At 39.1% G+C, this 14,602-nt stretch overlaps 1 protein-coding gene across 2 annotated transcripts in view; it reads left to right on the top strand.

Annotated features, from left to right (window-relative positions):
• bai (Transmembrane emp24 domain-containing protein bai) overlaps positions 1-14,602 on the top strand; it is a 76,699-nt gene that overhangs the window by 16,485 nt on the left and 45,612 nt on the right. The window lies entirely within an intron of this gene.

The following is a 14,602-nucleotide window of genomic DNA, read 5'->3' as shown; positions in this document are numbered from 1 at the left end:
GCCCCTATGTGCGAAACACCCTGGGTTTATGTTAATTGCAAGTGGTGCCATTGTGACATACCATGGGTCTGCATCACCTGTGATTAGTACCACTATGCGAGAAACACCATGAGTCTACGTTACTTGTGATTAGTACCACCATGCGAGGAACACCATGAGACTATGTTACCTATGATTAGTACCACTGTAGGAGAAACACCATGGGTCTGCTTTACTAGTGATTAGTACTATTGTGAGGGGCTGGTGACCTGACTTTTGGACCCCTTTAGATAATAAGCATCATATCAATGATAAAGATATTGTGAATTAGATCCACTGATTGTTTTTGTTTCGCGACCATAATCTCATCACCATTTGTTTTAGATTCTAGTCAGTGGATACATATTGAAGTTTCAATTTGCATTTTGTTACACCTTGTACAATTAGGGGTCGATTACCTAACTGTAAGGCCCCTTTAAACAACAATCATCGTCAGAATCTGCATCAGTAAGTTCCGTTGAACACAGGACATTTATGTATAAAAAATTATTTTCTTGCTTTGCAGAAACAAAGTTGAAGCAGAATGTTTGCGATTAAGACCTGTGACATGGGCCCGAGATATTTCAATGGGACAAAGTAATTTCAGTGCATCTACTGGTTGTTTGAGTTGCTTGAAGAAAAAGAACCGAATCAAAAGTAGAAAAATCACAAAATTTGTATCGCGTGCATATCTGCAAGATGAAGAGGAAAACCAATGAAGTCGCAAAGAAAATTGTGGAAGCAGCTACAGAGCGATTTCGAGATTACACACCTGCTTCAATACAAAATACAAATCAGAGTGGTTTTGTGCACGAACTGAAAGCGAAAAGACTGTGTTGTTTGCGTTGGGAAACACACAGAAGCAGTTGCTGAATCAGTTAGTGCATTCACCCATTCGTACACAATTATGCCTACTGTTAGTATGGCTGGTACTCTTTTCCTGAAATTATTCATTGTACCACCGGAGTCAAATGGAACTTTTGGTCCAAGAGTTTTCAAAGACATGTTTCATGCCAAAAATATAATTGTAACAGCTACAAAATCAGTGAAAATGGAAGAAAAAAATAATGTATTGATTTAAAGAAGCCTTCTTCCCATTTGTGGAAGACACGTGTTTGCTGTTAGATTTCTGGACTAGGCCTTCAAAGAAATGTTTCATGCCAAAAATATAATTGTAACAGCTACAAAATCAGTGAAAATGGAAGAAAAAAAAAAGAATGTATTGATTTAAAGAAGCCTTCTTCCCATTTGCGGAAGACACGTTTGCTGTTAGATTTCTGGACTAGGCCTACTTATAGTGATAAATGCTGCCTTGAAGACATAGACATTTTCCAGATTCCTCCCGGCATTACAGGGAAAATACAGCTTTTGGATAAGTCTTTTCCTGTTTAACAGATATTATGATGGTTTGTGAAGACTTTTGATTTAATGTTTATCAGAGAAACAGCATATTTAAAAGGCAATCCTTCATTCATTTTCAATTTTCTTCCCTACGTTCAAGGAAATGATTAAAATTTCATGGTTCGCATCCAATTAGACAACGGAGAAGCTAACAGAGTTTGAAATGCATATTTGTTGTGCATGATGGCAAAAATATTTGTTTTTATTTAGCGATTGACACACCTCCTTTAGGTTCCCTAACATTGAAATGACCTCGGTGTGCAGTAACCTGCCAATTCATTCTCTCTCTCTCTCTCTCTCCAGCACAACTGCAACTCCCCTCCACTCTGCGCCACACCAGCAAGATGCAAGAGTTGTCCAGCAGCTGTGTTGTCACATGGATTTTGAATCAAGATTTGGACACCTAGTTGGAAATGGCAGCTAAATTTTACAGTCTCCTGATCCTCTCCCTGAAATTGCATCATCTGTTTCACTATGACCTTATTGTTTGTTCCCTTGTTAGATGGATGGTGAAATGTACATTATGAGCCCGTTATGTGCTACCGTGATCAGTGAAAACGGGAATGTACATCTGTTCAACACACTTGATATATCTGGGCATTTCCACACACGCACGATTACTTAGTTGAACTTGCCATAAATTCATTGAAAAGTTGAGAGCGATTTAAAGTATCGTATAATGTGTGAAGCTTCATTTCAGACAATGTAAGAAATATGGCAAAAATGAGGAGTGGTCTGAAAGAAAGGGAAGATTTTGATGTAATTACAAATGGTTGCTTTGCTATAATTTGAATCTTCTCTCCCAGGACCTTAACCAAGGACACTTCAAACTAAAGGAACATGTAGTAGAAATTGTGAAATATTTGTGCAGTAATCATTTTGCCAATGCAAAATTTAGGAGTGAAGGAGGACAGTCATTAATCGTGCTTCAGCAAGTTCGATGGAATGTGTTGTCTGAATGCCTTCAATCTTGCGTTGAAAACTGGGCACAGGGCGAGTTGGCCGTGTGGTTAGAGGCACGCAGCTGTGAGCTTGCTTCCAGGAGATAGTGGGTTCGAGTCCCACTGTCGACAGCCCTGAAGATGGTTTTCTGTGGTTTCCCGTTTTTACACCTTACCCTTCCGGATTACACAGCATCAAAAAATTTAAAATTAAAATAATAAACACTATTAAGAAAAATGATTACTTTGAGATTAGATCAAATCGAACACCCACACACGATACGTACTGGAAAACATCAGAATATAACTACCAGGTTAGCCAACATGACAACTAAAGGAACGGTGATGGGAAGCGGTTGGGACCCTACCCAGGCCGTGAGAAGGTATTGCATTGCCAGGTAAATGAAATCAACGGTGACTCCAATTAAATACTACATTTACTAAAATGATAACAACTGGAAAATAACATTACAAACGGGGCCATCAATGACGTAAGTTAAGGTTATCCCAGCAAATTGAGACAAACAAATAATACCAAGAGTACAAGTTTCACGGCAATAATTTTGAAATAATATAAATAAATTATTCAGCAAAATACGTTTTAAAAGGGAGACACAGTAACAAACCACACCTACATATTAAGGTATAAAGAAGGAAACAAAAGGGTGATAATTATTAAAATCTTAACTCCGAGCCCGATCAGGTAGCTGCCTTTTCTAAAACTCTTCAGAATAAGAAGCTTATCCTGATTGGGAGTACGCTAAAATGGAACATTGCTACTAGAGGCAAACTCGAGGGAAAATTTAAGCTTTACATATTTTACACAATTAAAACAAAAGAAAAGGGGAATGACTAAGTCATTTGAAATAAAATTGGGGAATGGAAGAAATCCCAGGCAAACTCCAGAGGGCAAAGAAAATTTAAATTAAGAAACTACATTTGAAAGTTAAAACCCAAAACATGAACTAAATAGTGCTCACCTCGGAGGGCCAGGAGACCCATCAGATGGAGGAGACTACGTCTCCCTTCGCTGGTCCAAAATAAAAGACGATGGAAACAAGCTTGGCTCTGGCCAAGTGGCCAGCGGCCGGAAATGGTGAAATCAAGAAATAACCAATTAGTGCACCCGTAGGTCTTACATTCGCCAATAGGAAGGGGTTTTATTTTGTCCAATTAGGGCCCAGAAAATTTGATGAGAATATACCTTTCATTGTTTCCAGAAATTTCCTTTCTGATGCAACCGGAAATTACCAGAAGCATCTTACCAAAACCGGCACGTGCTACTACATCGTGCCCCAAAATTTATAAAGAAAATACCTTTACAGAATAAATTATCTACACATAATGAAGTTGCCGGAAACAAACAACCCTAATATCATTAACACCTTTCACTTAAAACACACATACAGAAAACAAACAAATTCCACCATATAAAATAATCTTCTAAAAGTTCTTTTTCTTAGTTTTTGTTCATTCTTTTAACTATTACACAGAGTCAATTTTGAGAGAAAAACTAATTTACACATTTTAAAACTATTACACTTTTGAAAGAATTTATGCCATCATTGAGGTCAGATTCCCCCATCTGAAAAATCTTCTGCTGATGCTTTAAGATGTTTATCCTATATTATAAACTGTTAGGTTCTTCAGTCTGCCAAAACTAATTTTGAATAAATAAATTTATAAACTACCTGAGAAAGAAAAATATGGTAACAGAATTATACTTGAAAAAGAAACAACTTAATTAAACTAGAATGATATGTTTAATTCTTGAAAGAACATCAGATTCTATCAAAGCACGCTCTAAAGTATTTAGAAATGTATAAACATTTATGTTTATTTTCGTTTAACCCTAGAGCTGGCAATTGTCGAATATTTGACATCTTGGTCACTGCTGTAGTGGCACTGTGGAATATTCAGCATGTTCTTATTTCTTCACTAATTTCCTCAATTATTCTTCAACAGATGTGATAGCAGTCTACTTTTTGTCATTCTCGATGTCCGTAGCAGCCGTTAGTTCAGTTTCATTCATAGTTACAACCTCTTTGGGCGCAGTTTCATGGAAATAAATGAGTGAAGTTCTCAGACTATCTGTTTGAGAGTGCCATTGCTGTAGTGTTTGTAAACAAAACTTCACGGGCTCTGCTTTGCTATCCTGTTTCGTAGTTTTCCATTCGGTACAAGTTATTTACTTCTGTATACAGAGTGATTTCTTCCACCGTGTACAAACCCTAGGGATTGATGGCGGAGAGGATACGGAACAAAAATGGTCTAATGAACGTATGTCCGGAAATGCATGGTGTCCATGCTAGCGACCATGTTTTCAGTCGTACTTTGTTACAGAGACTACAGGCCCATATGCGCTGTATCATGATGCCACAGTTATAGTATGCGTGGTTTCCTCCTAGAGGGTGGAACTGTTCCTCATACGTCATGCCCTAGTGCCCTCTCCTGACGTAGTCATTGGTACTGTGTCCGAGGAATTTCTCGTGCTGACTCACCGGGTAGTGGATGTGTTACAGCATTTTACACAATTGTTCCGAATTCGACTCGAGAACTTGCTGACATTTTATGCATAATGGTGTTTATTTACGGCAAAGCAACGGATGGCGGGCAGCACGGTTGTATCGGGAGACCTATCCCCACCGACAACCACCACAGCATTCAGTGTTTACAACAGTGTTTCATCATTTGTATGAGACAGGGTCGTTTAAGGAAGCAGGTAATCGTGAAGGACGTTCACGCCCTGTTCGGACACCAGACGTGGAGGAAAATGTGATCAACACTGTGGAAGACGACTGCCGTGTCAGTACCAAACAGTTGGCCCGCCAGTAAAGGGTAAGCCAGGCAACCGTGTGGAACATTCCCCATGACCCTTATCACTTACAGCTGGTGCAGGGCTTACTAGCGACAGACTTTCCACATCGGGAGCGGTTTTGTCACTGATTTATTCACCCGACAACCACGATTCCGGGATTTTGGCAGCCATTCTGCTCACAGATGAGGCCACCTTTAGCGGAGTGGTATCTTCAACTTTCATAACAGTCATCTGTGGGATTGTATGCAGAACCCCCATGGTTTGGTGCCACCGAATCATCAGCAGCAGTTCAGCCTGAATGTGTGGGCTGGGATAATTGGTGTGTTTTGGGACCAATCTTCCTTTCACGTGGCAACAGGCCAGAACTATCTGCGTTTCTTGCGGGTGACTGCCTTCCCTGCTGGAAGACGTACCATTGATGATTTGCAGGGTTATGTGGCAGCTACATGATGGTACTCCAGCCCACTTCGCTGTGAACACCCGGACGCATCTCAATCATGTCTTCCCTTGTCGATGGATCGGATGAGGAGGTCCAGTTGCATTGCCTGCTCATTCACCAGATCTCAACCCGTGTGATTTCTGGTTATGGGGCCATCCCAAAAGTATCGTGTAGGCAGAACCCATTCCAGATGAGGAGACACTGGAGCAGCGTATTCATGCTGCCTTTGACACTGTTCGGATGTAGCCTGACTGATGTGAACGTGTGAGACAAAACATGCTATGGTGTGTATGTGCATGCTTGAAGGCACATGGAAACCATTTTCAATACATACTGTAACTGTAGCTCCGTGGTACCAGTGCACATTAGACCACCGTCTTTGTGCTTTTTTTTTTTTTTTTTTTTTTCAATCTGTGATATGTTTGTTTTGTGTACATATGATGAAAAGTTTTGTTATTATTTTGAATTTAGGAATTACTCTTTTTCAACAGACTGTACATTTTTCTAGTTAACTTGCGGATATTTTGTATTTTATTTAGACAAGTGAAAGCTGCCAAATATTGCTGACACTACAAGATTTAACATTCCCTGTTCTAGGGTTAAATCCTTAAAACCTTGAAATTTGGAACTGATCATAATGAAGTCCTCAATTCCTTCCACTCTAGCATAAAATGCAAGTTGTTGTAATACCAGTACTCTGTTATTTGTGTGAGTCCAGTTGGCTAGTTAGTCTGTTAACCTTCCACCACACCATGCCCACCACCCGAGGCCACTGACATGCTGAACTTTACTTTTAGGTGTTTATTTTTAGTGCTCCCTATAATATTATCATTATTATGTAAACTATGTAGGAGTTTTTAATGGGCAGCGTATTATACCGGTAATTTTCCGTTATGTCCTTTTCCGCTTATTTCTACTCTTTTGGAAATGTATTTGCAGTTTTATTGTTCTTATTATCATTGTATTTTTTTTATCAGTATTTTCTTAATGCCTACAATTTTTTTTTTTCCTATCCTGTACTTGTACTTGTAGTTTATTACTATCATTATAATTTTTGTTGTTATTGTTGTATACGTGCCTTCCAAAAGCTGAAATCCGATTTTATCCAATTGTTTTTTTCCTTGTTTCATGGTGTGGAAATTTATTTTTGCTTGGCCAATGTATGTGGCGTTGCTGTTTGTTACTTGTTATTTGACTTCATTCAAATTATGCTACCCTTGTTGTTGTTGTTATTATTATTATTATTATTATTATTATTATTATTATTATCATCGTAATTTAAATTGTTTTTGAAAACTATTTAGGGGTTATCTAGTGAGCTAATAGTATCCAATTATATCATGGAGAAACATAATGTAAACTCCATGACCATTTGCGAATTGTTAGTGAGTGCAAGTGGTACCATACTGAGGATGATGGCAGAGTACCTCAAGGAAAGGTACCTAGCCACGATTGTCAAGGCAGCTGTGCTTGGGTCCGTGTTTTTTTAAGGAGCCATTTATATTCTAAAACAAACAAAAAATTATACAATACTTTGTCTTATGGCAAACCCTTTGAGAGTCAGTTTCCTAAATAAAGGATTATATATATATGGCCTCTGAAGAGGCCTGCTAAAGATCTTTCGAGCTGATGTTATATAGATGACCTGTGCGTCTATGAGGATGGGGCCCTACCTATGTTGAATTCTAATGATGAAAACGGGACACACAACCCAGCCCCCGAGCCATCGGAATTAACCAATGAAAGTTAAAGTCCTCAGCGCGGTTGGGAATCGAACGCGGGACTGTTATACCAAAGTCCAGCATGCTAACCATTTAGCCATGGAGCCGGAAATGATAATTCTAATAAAGGAAGCACTAAAAATAAAACGTCTAAAAGTAAATAATAAGATTTGTTTATCGTCCCACTAACTACTTTGACAGTTTTTGGAGATACTGAGGTGCCAGAATTTAGTCCTACAGGAGTTCTTTAACCTGGCAGTAAATCTACTGACTCAAGGCTGACGTACTTGAGCTCCTTCAAATACCACTGGACTGAGCCAGGATCGAATCTGCCAAGTTGGAGTCAGAAGGCCATCGCCTCAACCATCTATATATATAAAATAAGAGTTTTGTCTGTACATTGATCAGAATTTGAAAAGAATGGTATTTCTGTATCGGTCATGTCCACAGTAACAAGAAAATGCATTTTTTACTTTTCCGTAATTTCTGTCTGTCTGTATGTATGTACACGCATCACGAGAAAACGGCTGAAGAGAATTTTATGAAAATCGGAATGTAAAGTCGGGTGGTGAACCGCTACAATCTAGGCTATAAATTATTTTAATCACGCTGAGTGAAATGGTAGTTTAGGGGAAGGACTGAAATTTAATTCTCAAACATTTATGTTATTAGTGGTCGTGTCTTAATGAAAATCGCTAGACAAAGATGGAAAATAAGTCGCTACAATATAGGCTATACATGCTGAGAAAAATGGTAGTTTAGGGGAAGGCCTAAAATTTAATTTTCAAATATTTATTTTATTAGTGGTCGTGTCTTCACGAAAATTGGTATGCAAAGTCGGGGAATAGGTCGCTATAATGTAGGCTATCAATAATGTTATTCGCACTGAGTGAAATGGTAGTTTAGGGGAAGGCCTGAAATGTAATCTATATATAAAATAGCCTAAGTGTTTTGCCTGTACATTGCTCAGAATTTGAAATGAATGGTATTTCTGTATCTGTCATGTCCACAGTAACAAAGAAATGCATTTTTTACTTTTCCGTAATATCCGTCTGTCTGTATGATTGTACATGCATCAATAGAAAACGGCTGAAGAGAATTTAATGAAAATCGGTATGTAATGTCGGGTGATGAACCACTACAAGCTCGGCTATAAATTATTTCATTCACGCTGAGTGAAATGGTAGTTTAGGGGAAGGCCTGAAATGTAATTCTCAAATAAGTTATTTATGTTATTAGTGGTCGTATCGATACTACATAACTAACATAACTTTAGTTATGTCGTAAGTTAGTAGTAGTTACGTAAGAAGTTATTAAATTTCCGATCACTTATGTCTTATACATTGTTACCGTACCGCATATAATCGTAGATATTCATGAATTTGGATTTTTGTTACTAAGTCCAAATCAGAGCCGAGTCACGAGAAAATGGATAAACGGAATTTAGTGAAAATCGGTGTGCAAAGTCTGAGAATAAGGAACTACAGTCTACGATATAAATAATTTTGTAAGGCACCCTAATATCACAGAGTCGGAAGAAAACTAATGTGAAGGCCTGCAATATAGAAAGCTCATAAACTTTATCAACAATAACATTATATTGACCATTGTTTGTTGTGATGTGCTTTTTGTCTTCTGTTTCCTCTCATCCCCGATAGATATGATTACTGCAGCGTACCGAGGTTTTTTTAAAATTTCCTTGACGTCGCACCGACACAGGTAGATCGTATGGCGACGATGGGATAGGGAATGAATAGTGGTGTGAAGGAAGCGGCCTTGGCTTTAAGGTACAGCCTGGTGTGACTGGTGTGAAAATGGGAAACCACGGAATACCATTTTTTTTTTTTTTTTCTGAACGTCGCACCGACACAGATATGTCTTAAGGCGACGGTGGGATAGGAAAGGTCTAGGAAGTGGAAGGAAGCGGCCGTGGCTTCAATTAAGGTACAGTCCCGGCATTTGCCCGGTGTGAAAATGGGAAACCACGGAAAACCATCGTCAGGGCAGCCGACAGTGGGTCTCGAAGCCATTATCTCCCGAATACCGTCTTCAGGGTTGCCGGCAGTGGGGTTCGAATCCACTATCTCCCGGATGCAAGCTCCCAGCTGCGGGCCCCTAACCACACGGGCAACACGCCTGGTCGTACCGACTGTAACAGTCCGCCTGTATATTGGTGGGAAGTAGCTGGGGTGTAAGATAACTGTCTTCTTTAGCATGCCATTCCTCTGGTTCATACATTTTCTGATATTACTGGTACGTAACACACTGGTTCATCATAGTATTCGAGCTATACAATCCCTACTCTGAGCCACTGATAGGAATGAGTAATGAGCATATTTAACGGAATAATGACAAAGGAGTGTTCACGGCAGTCTGCGACCTGGTTATTCCAGCTCTGGAACTTAGGACTCTTAGATCGGCACCGTAGTACTGTTCGTTGAAAGTGAGAAAGTGTGCGTTTTTTTTTCATTTGATCGAGTATTTTATATGATAACATTCCTTTCAATCGCTACGTTCCTACTGACGTTTTTGTATGACCTGTGTTGAATTCAGTTAGGAAAACCACCAAGTTAAGTCTTTCTGAGAATCCCGTTGCGAAGCACGGGTACATCAGCTAGTCTATATATATAAATAAGAGTTTTGTCTAGACATTACTCAGACTTTGAAAAGAATGGTATTTCTGTGTCGGTTATGTCCACTATGACAACGAAATGCATTTCTTACTTTTCTGTAATTTCTGTCTGTCTGTATGTAGCCTATGTATGTATGTACACGCATCACGATAAAACGGCTGAAGAGAATTTAATGAAAATCGGTATGTAATGACGGATGATGAACCACTGCAATCTAGGCTACAAATTATTTTATTCACGCTGAGTGAAATGGTAGTTTAGGGGAAGGTCTGAAATGTAATTCTCAAATTATTTATGTTATTAGTGGTCGTATCGATAAATACTACATAACTAACCTAACTTTAGTTATGTCGTAAGTTAGTAGTTATGTAAGTAGTTATTAAATTTCCAATCACTTATGTCTTATACATTGTTACCGCACCGCATATAATCGGAGATATTCATGAATTTGGATTTTTGTTACTAAGTCCATATCAGCGCCAAGTCACGAGAAAATGGGTAAACAGAATTTAGTGAAAATCGGTATGTAAAGTCTGAGAATAAGGAAGTACACTCTACGATATAAATAATTTTGTAAGACACCCTAATATCACAGAGTCGATAGAAAACTAATGTGAAGGCCTGCAATATAGAAAGCTCATAAACTTTATCAACAATAACACTACATTGATCATTGTTTGTTGTGATGTGCTTTTTGTCTTCTTTCCTCTCATCCCCGATAGATAGGATTACTGCAGCGTACCGAGGTTTTTTAAAATTTGCTTGACGTCGCACCAATACAGGTAGGTCTTATGGCGACGATGGGATAGGAAATGAAGAGTGGTGTGAAGGAAGCGGCCTTGGCTTTAAGGTACAGCCTGGTGTGACTGGTGTGAAAATGGGAACCACGGATACCATCTTTTTTTTTTTTTTTTTTTTTGCTTAAGGTCGCACCGACACAGATATGTCTTATGCGACGATGGGATAGGAAAGGTCTAGGAAGTGGAAGGAAGCGGCCGTGGCTTTAATTAAGGTACAGTCCCGGCATTTGCCTGGTGTGAAAATGGGAAACCACGGAGAACCATCGTCAGGGCTGCCGACAGTGGGGCTCGAACCCACCATCTCCCGAATACCATCTTCAGGGTTGCCGGCAGTGGGGTTCGAATCCACTATCTCCCGGATGCAATCTCACAGCTGCGCGCCCCTAACCAGACGGCCAACTCGCTTGGTCGCACCGACTGTAACAGCCTGCCTGTATATTGGTGGGAAACAGCTGGGGTGTAAGATAACTTTCTTCTTTAGCATGTCATTCCTCTGGTTCATACATTTTCGGATATATGTGGTACGTAATGCACTGGTTCATCATAGTATTCGAGTTATACAATCCCTACTCTGAGCCACTGATTGGAATGAGTAGTGTGCATATTAAACGGAATAATGACAGACGAGTGTTCACGGCAGTCTGCGACCTGGTTATTCCAGCTCTGGAACTTTGGACTCTTAGATCGGCACCGTAGTACTGTTCGTTGAAATTGAGAAAGTGTGCGGTTTTTCATTTGATCGAGTATTTTATATCATGACATTGCTTTCAATCGCTACATTCCTACTGACGTTTTTGTAATGACCTATGTTGAATTCAGTTAGGAAAACCGCCAAGTCAGTCTTTCTGAGAATCCCGTTGCGAAGCACGGGTACATCAGCTAGTCTGAACCTAAAAGTAAAGTTCAGTGTGTCATTGACCTAGTCAGGGTGGGGGGTCATGGCGTGGCAGAAGGTTAATGGACTAACTAGTCAGCTGGACTCACGCCAGCGACAGAGTACCAGTATGTAATAGACAAGAAAAATGTTCCACTGATCAATACATTTATTGTGAATGAATTATTGCACTAGTACCGGTTTCGACCTATCTTGGCCATCATCAGCTAACACACAAATTTACAGTCATAGGACAAAATTACAAAGATGTTACGTAAGAGCATCCGGATGTCTGATAAAAAATGGAAGTAAAATATATTGCAGTATGTTGCGTTAAAATATCTCTGATTAAAAGTGGTGATGGTTATAATAAACTAAAACCTATTGATTGAGCATGGACGTGAGTACATAAACACAATATATATATATACCACATCATAAGACACTAAAAAATATAGCACATTAAACACATTAAAACATGGTATATTTTAAAAACGTCTATTAAAATTTGAGTTCATGTTGCGTTGCATTCATTCTTCAATCCTCTTGTAGTTCTTGTGTTGTTTAAGTTGAATATCGAGAATGTTCTATGGCTGACATACTTTGTATTGGTATGTTATAAGAACTCTTGTCAGTAAAATTTGAAAATTGAGTACTGTGCAATTCAACTGTTGATGTAGTCAGGTAAGATTTATATATACAGCAAGATAGGGTTTAATTTTAGAGCAGTTGGTGGAGACACTTCTCTCGTCTATGCACATTATATGGTTGTTGTTGTTGTTGCTGTGGAGGTTGTGTACTGATATGTTTGGAGATTTGTTGTGTCTATTACATTTTATCTCATTCACAATAAATGTATTGATCGGTGGAACATTTTTCTTGTCTATTACATTGAATCCAATCAATACGGAATATATACAAGAGTACCAGTATTACAACAACTTGCCTCTGTACTAGAGTGGAGAGAAGTGAGGACTTAATTAAGACCAGTTCCAAATTTCAAGTGTTTAAACATTTAAACAAATAAACAAATATTTATACGTTTATACATATTCTAGTGTGATTTGATAGAATCTGATGTCCTTTCACCGAGCTCAATAGCTGCAGTTGCTTAATTGCGGCCAGTATTCAGGAGATATTGGGTTTGAACCCCACTGTCGGTAGCCCTGATGATAGTTTTCCATTGTTTCTCATTTTCACACCAGGAAAATGTTGAGGCTGTACCTTAATTAAGGCCACAGCCGTTTCCTTCCCACTCCTAGCCCTTTCCTGTACCAGTCGCCATATGACCTATATGTGTCAATGCAATGTAAAGCAACTTCAAAAAAAATGTTAAAAAGATGTTATTTTAAGAACGAAACATGTCATTCTAATTCAGTTAAGGTGTTTCTTTTTTCAGGTATATTTCTGTTACCATAAGTTCTCTTTTTTTGGTAGTTTATAAATATACCTATTTATTAAGAATTAGTTTTGGTACACTGAGGAACCTAATAGTTATAAATTAACCGAGTCAAAACTGAAAAGAGAAAGCTTCAGATATCACCAAAAGAAAAACTTTATATCTGATGATAATTGCTATCTATGAAGGAATTATTTTGGCTCCAGAAAGAAAGGGAATTCTGATATTGTTTTCCACCATTGATGTCCCCCTGCTGCCTAAGCTCTCTGTCTCGAGCTATAGGTGGCCATGATGATCTGACATGAATCTTCAGGTTGTCACTCCATCTTCTTCTTTGCCTTCTCCTTCGTCTCAGTTTCTCCGTTCTGTGTTGTCTTTGCATACCACCTGTCAATGTGACATGTCCTGCCTATTTCTATTTTAAGGACTTAGCTTGAATCAAGGCTTCCTTCACACCAATTCTGCTGTGCGAGTCTGTATTTCTGTTTCAATCTCTTTGTCTTATGTTCAGGGTACTTCTTTCCATCACTCTCTGTAGCACTCTAATTTGATTTTCATGTTTTAGCGTTACTGTCCAGGTGTGTGAACCATACATGAGAATAGGGTCAAAGCACGAGTGAAATGTTTTCTTTTCAAACAAACTAGTAGTCACCTTTTATATAGCGTCCTAAGCTCCCGTATTTTTTACAGCTATTCTTATTTTGTGCTTCAGTTTCTAAATGCTGATGGTCATGGAGTGATAGGATCTGTCCAAAGTATGTAAACTGCTGTTGTTCAAATGACCCCTCTGCTCTCCCAACATTCTCTTCAATCCCTCTGTTCTGCAAAGAGCACAGTGTCATATGAAAATCTTTCATGTCATGGCATAATTTTTTTCCTAAAATGATGATTTCTCATTCCTGTCCAGTTTTCTGAGTATGTGTTCCGAAGTTGATATCATTTTGGCGAGATTGAACTGCCTTGTTTGACCCCTCATTCAAGTCTGAAATTTTTCCCCAGAGTGTCCAATTTAATTGTCTGGTCACCTACGAGCGTCAAATCAAAAAGACCTGCACCTGGCGAGTCGAACTTGTCCTCGGACACTCCCGGCACTAAAAAGCCATACACCATTTCTATCTCGCTATGGAAATGGAGTAAACCATACAGCCATGAAACCCATGCCGAGTGTTGGGCAGCGGGAAGTAACTAGACGCCCTAAGGGGGCAAGCAGATTCAGGCGAATGAGCCTCTTTGGGTGGAGTGATGGTCACCTATGTTGAGCAAATGGCACCATCAATACAGTATGTGTCTCCATGTTAAGTGGCAGCTGCAGCAGGGGTGGCCTGTTAAAACCTGGCAGAAAGGTATAAAATGGATCACCTACAAACACATACAGGCTACAGGGGATATTATACCTCCTGTTACAAATGAATTATGAAGGAAAAAACAAAGAAAGGCCGAAGCTGTGAAGGCCATAATGGAGAAGTTGGATCACTAAACAATAACCTGCAGGTTCAGACTTACGTTAGACAGTGCATAAAAGAGAAATGGGGCATAGTTCTGAAGATCATTATGTACC

Source organism: Anabrus simplex, chromosome 8 (genome assembly GCF_040414725.1).
Source record: "Anabrus simplex isolate iqAnaSimp1 chromosome 8, ASM4041472v1, whole genome shotgun sequence".
Lineage (NCBI taxonomy): Eukaryota > Metazoa > Arthropoda > Insecta > Orthoptera > Tettigoniidae > Anabrus > Anabrus simplex.
The sequence above is the reverse complement of the archived record's forward strand: the minus strand, read 5'-3'. Positions and strand labels throughout refer to the sequence as shown.